Consider the following 8,783-nt stretch of genomic DNA (forward strand, 5'->3'; position numbering starts at 1 on the left):
GCTCCTTGACTAAAAACATGAACAGATTTGTAAAATGTCTGTCGACAAACAGTTGGCTGTAAACATTTCTGGCTGTAAACAAAATTCTGTAGTCGACCAAAATCTGCACATTTAAAATTCATGTTGTTTGCGAAACGGATGTCTAGTTCGTCACACGATTTTGATTGCACTATGCATGGACTCGTTAGTCCAGCCAAAATGTAACTTGCCTTTTTCGGCAAGGGTGGAAACTGTACTTTTATAGTCAGTTAACCCACTTGCCTCGGGAAGATGGACCCTATGTTGACTGTTCTCACCTCTGCACTAGATAAGGATTTTGCCAAGTTCTCCTTAACCCCGTCGTTTAAAGCGCCGTGGTTCATTCCTTTGATGTGGCTGATGGAGCTCTAATGTTAGTTGAAGACCTGCAAAGCCTACAACGATCCGCTTGGCCGATACTTGCTTGGTTTTCATTGAATCGGAAATTAATTGTTCTACGTACGCCTGGCCTCGTGGTGGGGGCGTAGTGAAAATTCTTTTTTCCTGTCTCGTTGGTACACAAGCCCACATAGGGGGTGATAGTTCTCTCTTTAAACAGGGTTCCCGTGGCTTCCGTAGACATCTCAGTACCCACCTCTTGGGATCATCATTGACTGGTCAGGACAAGGCGTCTCAAATATCATAGTGATAATTTTAGCCCCTACACTGGCCCCTACACCTTTTTCACAGAACTCGGGAACACCACTTGTCTGTCTTCCATACAGTAAACTGGGGAATGTCTGTGTGTGGAGCTTGCACCTCATCTCACGGCTACTGCACAGGCTGATTTACATATCATGTGTCAAGAACTCTCTTACTGTAAAATTCTCCAACTGGAATTAGGACAATTGACCGAATGGGAGCCATGCAGCGTATTTCTATAGATTGGTTTGCATGCTTAGTTGTACATAATGCTGCAACCACTCGACCCGACGCCTGTCCTAGTGCATGAATGTGACGGAGTTCAGTAGACCTCCACTGCCAATATGGCAGTCACGAGGCACCATTGTCATCTCGATATAAGAACGCTTATATGATGTTCAGGATATGGTGTCCTCCCTTCGCTGCAAGATCGCCTCTGTTGTCTAGTGGTAGAGCGTCCGCTAAGGGTTCGATCCCCAACCGCGTCACACCAAAAGATGTTAAAACATGGTACTTGTTGTTACCCTGTTTGGCGCTCTGAATTATGGGGCTAAAACAAGGACTGGTCGGCCTGAGTGTGAGTGGGATATGCAGGCACTTTGCTATATAAGTGCAATAATCTTGGACGCGACATAAAACCCCACATCACCTCACATCACCCTTCGCTGCGCTACCTCCCCACGAAGTGTCAGATGCTGTGTTTGAAGAAGTAATGTGCTCTTATGAGGTGACATCACTTCCAGTTCACTTGTTGGAACAACTCTTCTTGGACCCCTCACAGTTTGCTTTCTGTCAAAAAGCAGCAGTAAATGCATTAAGGAGTAATGCAGGATTAGTATGGAAATGTTAATATATTTAGATTTTGCTTAATTTGCTAAAAAGAATTCACTTAAACAGGGACTATATTAAAATATGTATTGATATTAATAACAAAAGGTAGAATCCTTGATGCAATTGTACTTGTACTGTCAACAGTTTGCAAGGTATTCTGAGGTATATTTCTACTGGTTTCAGTTGTAAACACATATTTTGAAAACTGATTGCTCTTTTGTCCTGAAATGAATTGTTATGAAAGAACTGAAATTAAACATGTAGTTTGTATAAAACCAGCATTAAATATGTTTATTAGTACAAGACTGATACTTCATGACCATCAAGTCTTGCTAGACTTCCTTGAAGATTGTGTGTAGATAATAACATGGCAATTAATGGTGATATACCTATGCTTTTTTTTTACCCAATCAACCCCTCAATCTTGTGATTTGGTTTAACTACTGTGGACAAGTTGAGAACAAGTGGTCACACGTCATTCGGACTGAAAGCCAGTGAATTAACCTCAGTGGAAAAGTATTCTGGGTCACAACAGTAGACTAGTAAGTGATGTAATTATGAGTGACTTCGGATGAAGTAAGTGTATGTTTTCCTGGGCAAAAGGCAAAAGTGAAACAGCTGAGTATAGACAATAGAACTATAAAATCTGCCAATTTTGGGCTCAATATAGCATATGTGTTAAGTGCATTATTTCTGTTTGTTTACCAAAGGAAATTGTTAATTGCTTATTTGTAACATGGGCTAGTTGACAGGCAATTTATTGGTCTGAAAAGCTAATAGTCAACACAGGCAAACTAAGAACTAATCGTTTTTTAAGCGTATCTATGGTGATGAAAATATGTAACAATGTTAATGCCCTGTCATTATTACAATTTGCTGCAAGTATTACAATTTACCTTTTTATTACAATTTACGTCGTAACACCCTGTCATTTAGAAGTGCACAAGCAAAGTTCAGATGCAGTGTTGACTCCATTTGTTTAGAACCCATGTGAAAATCTGCCTGTTGGTCAGCAGACATGTCCCCTGTGCAATGGCTGTGTTGTGGAGTACAAACTATATTTTTTAATGTGTTGTGCAATTTATGACAATTTACATTTTAACTATTTTTAACAGGCATTTTACTTAAACCTATCAATTTATGGTTTATCACTTTAGAACAATTTATGTGTTCAGCAACCTAGTCAAGATTAACTGTGGTTGGTCCATTGATAGCATAAGGCATTTGTCATTTGCCATTTGTCTTGGTTCTCCGACATCGCCTTGTCGTCATAAAGTATGCAGCTCGTTTCATTTTCATTTCATTTTGAAAAAAGAAACAATCAGTAACTATTCTGCATCTTGAAATCACCATATCAGCAATGAAAAGGTGCCCCACTAAAAATATGTGATATGGCATGCAGTTCCTTCCCTTTACATGCACATTGTTTTACTGCATTTTTGTTCTTATGGCAGTTGTAAGAGTTTGTATGCAAACATAGGCATTCCAATAAACAATCACTATTTACAATTTTAATTGTATTTAATGTATGCTTTGTTTTATACCCAAACATTAAGATTACCATGTGTAGGCTACATTGTCTTGTGACCCGTGAGGATCCGGGGTAGAATAGGTCATCGATCCCAATTGCGTGGATCGATGCTCATGATATCAATCACTGGATTGTCTGGTCCAGGCTCGGATATTTTACAGACCGATGTCATATAGCTGGAATATTGCTGAGTGCGGCGTTAAACAACAAACCAACCAACCAACATTGTCTCGTAAAATAAGTTGACATTGTATCTCTGATGTCTAAGGTCCCTTTTCAAGGCGTCAATAGCTTTAATCTGAACATAGTTGCTGTAAATAATGGTGAGTTGGTGCAATGAGGATTAACATTTTTCAATATGTATTTGTTGACATGCTATTTCAGATGTTAGTGTTCTTGTTAATGTCTTTGTATTGGGTCGTCACGCCGAAGACCCGGGTTCGATTCCCGACATGGGTACAATGTGTGAAGCCCATTTCTGGTGTCCCCCGCCGTGATATTGCTGGAATATTGCTAAAAGCGTCGTAAAACCATACTCACTCACTCACTTTGTATTGGGAAACAAAATCAAAACTGATTGTAAGTGCAGTAGAACACGGATATAACGAACAAACGGAGACAACGAACTGTTAAAAAATTGGAAAATGGTTTTGAGAAAGTTAATACTTATTTACTGGATATTAAAAAAAGTGAGTCAAAGGTGATCATGAAAACAAATATGCATCAGGTATATCGGGTATATTAGAGCACACAATGTACTGCCATTTTCGGCAGACAATGTGTTTAGTATTGTTATTGTTATTTTTCACTGACTGCTGGGTAGTATTTTTGCTGTTTCAATGTGTCACTTCACCATTGAAAATTAAATTGAGTATATTTTCTCACCCTGTTGTTCACAATGTGAAAATTGTATAATGTAACTATAGAGAACATTCTTCTTACACTGAATAGAATTTGGTTGAATTTTACAATGTCTATTGTTTTGTTCCTCATGATGTTGTTGGTGAATCTTAGACATATCGCTTGTTTATATCCAATGATGGTGCTGAGAGTCATGTAACTATGACAATGCCAAAAGTGCATTAGCTATGGTAATAAAGAATCTCATTCTCATTGGCCACCTTTACCTTGTATTTCAAAGCTGGTAGATAAAACTGTTATCAACTAGCCAGGGACAGTTGCCAATATATTTTATTGTAAAATGTGCTTTCTACTCATTTATTTAGGTATTTATTTAAAATGTTTTCAATTTAATTATGAATATCACAATATATCACTGTTTGTTTCATTGCTATGTCACTGCTTTGCACAAATAACTGTTAACACGATGAAGTACAAGTCTTAATCAATTTGAGTGTACGTTTTGATTTTTAATGTTTGGCTTGTTACACACACGAAATCAAGAGAAACCAAGTGTTTTAACATCACCAAAACCCTGAAGGTCAGACACTAATTGATTATTGATGAAAACTTGTAAGTACATGTAAGTATTGTGTGCACTAAAAACAAATATGCATCAGGTATTTATATTAAAGCACACAAAGAACTGCCATTTTCAGCACAATTTAGATTGTGTTCCAAATTGCATAGATACAGTTTTGTTCCTTTAGCCATGCAAGGTGAAATCGCAATGTTTAGGTGAACTGTTTACCAACCTCACTTGATAGATAGCAGATACTCACTGGTTATGAATGTGTCCTCTCTCTGAAAGTTGGAGTTATGTGTAGATAATTATGTATACAGGTTTCAAGATAAATAACGGATCAACTAATTACTCGTATTATTACATACCTTTGAAATAATAATAAATAATTTGAACTTTGCAAAACATGTGCCTGTTTATCCAAATTTACGAAAAAAACGCGCCGAAGAAGTTCTCCTTGTTATGAAGCCAGTGTAAACACCTGCAGAAGCCCGGCATTGTAGTTTCAAATAATCTTTTCTATCACAACTACAAAGAATGGTTAGCCGATGTGAAGGCCCTAAAATAAATATAACTCTATCTCAACTACTCTTTCATGTTGACAATTATGTTAGAGAGATGAAATGCTGAGATGATATATTGGGTTTAATGAGAGGATAATAATAATAATCATAATCATAGTTATAATCATAATAATATAAATTTATTTACATGTTCAAACACTGTCTAGTTATTCGCTGGAATAAATTCAAATCATTTTACATTATAAATGACAAATTTCAAACTATCTCGGCTGCTCTTCATTAAGTCAGTTGGGGAGTAGAAAATGGAATGTATATATCCGATATTGATTCGTATATTTATTGTCGTACTGTTTATGATTAGTTAATGCATACCTTGACGGTTATGTTGGAAATTACTCGATATTGGGTTGAATGAAAGGAGAGCCAGGTTGACACTGTCAAGAAGATATAACTAATTGCCTTTATTTCACCTCATCACCTCATCTACGTTTACAAGTGAGCTTATGTCATTGTATTCCGTTTTCAACATCTCTTCACTGATACTCTGTTTTTATGAGAATGAAAGCTTATAATAATCACAGGAATAATAATCTTCCTTAAACGCTGGTGTCAGATTCCCCTTCCTCACACAACTTGGTTTTGATCCATGTTTCAGGGAAAAATGGCCTTCTTTTCGTTTATTATCCCCCGCCGCGCGAAAGAGCGAAGCGGGGGATATAGTATTCACGACCGTCCGTCCGTCCGTACGTCCGTCCGTACGTCCCACCTGTTTGTTGCCGCGATATCTCAAGAACTAAACACTGGATTGTCTTCATATTTGGAACTATGGTGTATATACAGACTCCGCAGACACCAGTCGGTTTTGGTGACCTTGATCCCATTTTCAAGGTCACAGCAGACAAATCTGCTTTTAGAGTTGGAAAACGGTGTTGCCGCGATATCTCAAGAACTAATCGCTGGATTGTCTTCATATTTGGAACTATGGTGTATATACAGACTCCGCAGACACCAGTCGGTTTTGGTGACCTTGATCCCATTTTCAAGGTCACAGCAGACAAATCTGCTTTTAGAGTTGGAAAACGGTGTTGCCGCGATATCTCAAGAACTAAACACTGGATTGTCGTCATATTTGGAACTATGGTGTATATACAGACACTGCAGACACCAGTCGGTTTTGGTGACCTTGACCCCATTTTCAAGGTCACAGCAGGCAAATCTACTTTTGGAGTTGGAAAACGGTGTTGCCGCGATATCTCAAGAACTAAACACTGGATTGTCTTCATATTTGGAACTATAGTGTATATACAGACTCCGCAGACACCAGTCGGTTTTGGTGACCTTGATCCCATTTTCAAGGTCACAGCAGGCAAATCTGCTTTTAGAGTTGGAAAACGGTGTTGCCGCGATATCTCAAGAACTAAACCTCTCGATTGTCTTCATATTTGGAACTATGGTGTATATACAGACACCGCAGACACCAGTCGGTTTTGGTGACCTTGACCCCATTTTCAAGGTCACAGCAGGCAAATCTGCTTTTGGAGTTAGAAAACGGTGTTGCCGCGATATCTCAAGAACTAATCGCTGGAGTGTCTTCATATTTGGAACTATAGTGTATATACAGACACCGCATACACCTGTCAGATTTGGTGACCTTGACCCCATTTTCAAGGTCACAGCAGGCAAATCTGTTTTTGGAGTTGGAAAACGGTGTTGCCACAATATCTCAAGAACTAATCGCTGGATTGTCTTCATATTTGGTACTATGGTGTATATGGCGGGGGATATTTCGTCACTCTGTGACAAATACTTGTTCAAAATAAAATACAAGGAAGTAAACTTTACAGTTGAAGAATAAATCCACTGATATCATATGTCAAGCCCCATACATTCCACCTATCACCAAACCGTCATTGACATGCTGGTTTTATAGGATGACGCTTAGGGTAACAACAACTATATATTATCTTCCATGTTTCACGTTCTTCGTGTTCATCAATATCATTGAAAGCTTTTACTTTAATACTGAGACTCGGACGAACGATTTTCGCATAACGTCACACAACCCTAACTATACACATCACATATCGTTATTACATTAAATCTTCATGAATAACTTTAAACCCAGAATATATAGTGTACAGTTTGCGGTGAGAAAAGAAAATTATTTCGTTGACATCAGTCGATCAGGTGAATACACGACTCATTCGTAGTTAATCTAACTGAAGGTCAGTTTCTGATATCTTGACCAAGGAACCAGTGGTCAACAATGTGAACAACGACCTACGCTGCCTGGTTTATGTGCACACAACCACTTACTTCACATATCAAATTTAGGAGGTAAACCTAGTGTGTGTTTAATATAGAGCTTTTGAAAGTAGATTTTATACCTGAATTTTTTATTCGAAACCGGAAGCAATAGCTCTTTACACTTTATAAGTATCTGTACGTCATGTTTTCCGCCTGTAATATACTGCCACACTTGCTGGGAATAATCTAGTAACCACGACACGTTATTCTGCAACGTTAATAAAGTAAGATCAATATTTGATATTGCCAAACGGGCGGGTTTCCGAAAGAAGTGCTTCTGAAATTTTCGTTCGTGGTAATGTGGTCATCTGCCAAATCATGGCCACGAGTAGATGTGATACCGTCGGCGGACCAATCATAATGCAGGAATGTTATGGTAGACTAGTTAATGTGAGTCTCACGTTGTACTCATTCACACTCACACCACACAGTATTACCTTCACCTGTCTGTTTTCTACGAACAGCAAATATGACGACCACGGCGATGACGACGATCAGCACAGAACAAACAGCAGCCACGTAGATGATGGAAGCGACGCCAGCTTCAGTAACCTCACGTGCTGGAACATTAAATAAATAACAAAAGCATTGTTTAGGATTCTAATGTTTCCGACATATAACATATGGAATAAGCAGTCACTTTAATTTCTTAATGTGGTGAACTTCAGTAGAATTGTCGCACGTCTTACGAGTTATCGGAACAGTTTCGTTTGTCGAAATTAGGTAGTAAATAAACAATCGATATCTGTCTTTTATACAGATCTTTGTTAATTTGATTCTGAATAAACAGAAACGCTTTGCTATTTGAAAGAATCTCAAGAATCACATTGACGTGATGTCACATCATCAGAATACAGTCAATATTACCGGTTTAAATGATTAATCATCTCTGTGGGTTTAGAGAAAGTTGAAATGAATGAAAATGAAATTGGTCATTACAGGAGTTATCCAAATAAATGTTACAGATTCTGTCTATCACCAGCAATGTTGTGGAAGTCTTACAGAAAACGTCCAGCGTCAGGTTCCGTGATGTACTTCCATGTGTATTGTTGACGTGACACGTGTACTGTCCAGACACAGATCTGTCTACAGCTGGTATATACAACACAGCCTCCCTCTGTCCCGTGATCACCCTCTGTCTGGATGTGTCCCACCAGGTCACAGTGCAGGCGGGGTTACAGTCAGCAGAACATCTCACTGTGAGAGGGTCACCTTCTTCTGCCTTTAGCCTGCCACTTGCGGGGTTAAACTGTATCTGGCCAGGTCCATCTGGAATGTTTGATGTACTGTGGTTGAGGGGTAGGATGGGGAAGGAGGGATAAATGAGTGAGTCAGTGAGTGAGTTGGGTACAACAACGCTTTTAACATTATTCCAGTTAGATCAGGGTGTGTCGGCTCTATGTGGTAGGACAGCCCGAAGTAATGCAGGTCTCAGACGTTTACCACTTCGGTGAAACCCGCGAGCATATCGTGCTGACAAACCTAGAGACATAATCGGGGCGAACCT

The 8,783-nt window shown here is 38.8% G+C and overlaps 1 long non-coding RNA gene across 1 annotated transcript; it reads right to left on the bottom strand.

Annotated features, from left to right (window-relative positions):
* Positions 1-4,704: 4,704 nt before the first annotated feature.
* Positions 4,705-8,539, bottom strand: LOC125381504. The gene is made up of 3 exons (XR_007221814.1): positions 8,279-8,539; positions 7,714-7,836; positions 4,705-4,726 (listed from the first exon to the last, which is right to left on the bottom strand). It is a non-coding gene; the product is annotated as an uncharacterized LOC125381504 (long non-coding RNA).
* Between the last annotated feature and the right edge of the window lie 244 nt (positions 8,540-8,783).

The sequence above is a fragment of the Haliotis rufescens genome, unplaced genomic scaffold (assembly GCF_023055435.1).
Source record: "Haliotis rufescens isolate VD_foot unplaced genomic scaffold, xgHalRufe1.0.p SCAF_18, whole genome shotgun sequence".
Taxonomy (NCBI): Eukaryota; Metazoa; Mollusca; class Gastropoda; order Lepetellida; family Haliotidae; genus Haliotis; species Haliotis rufescens.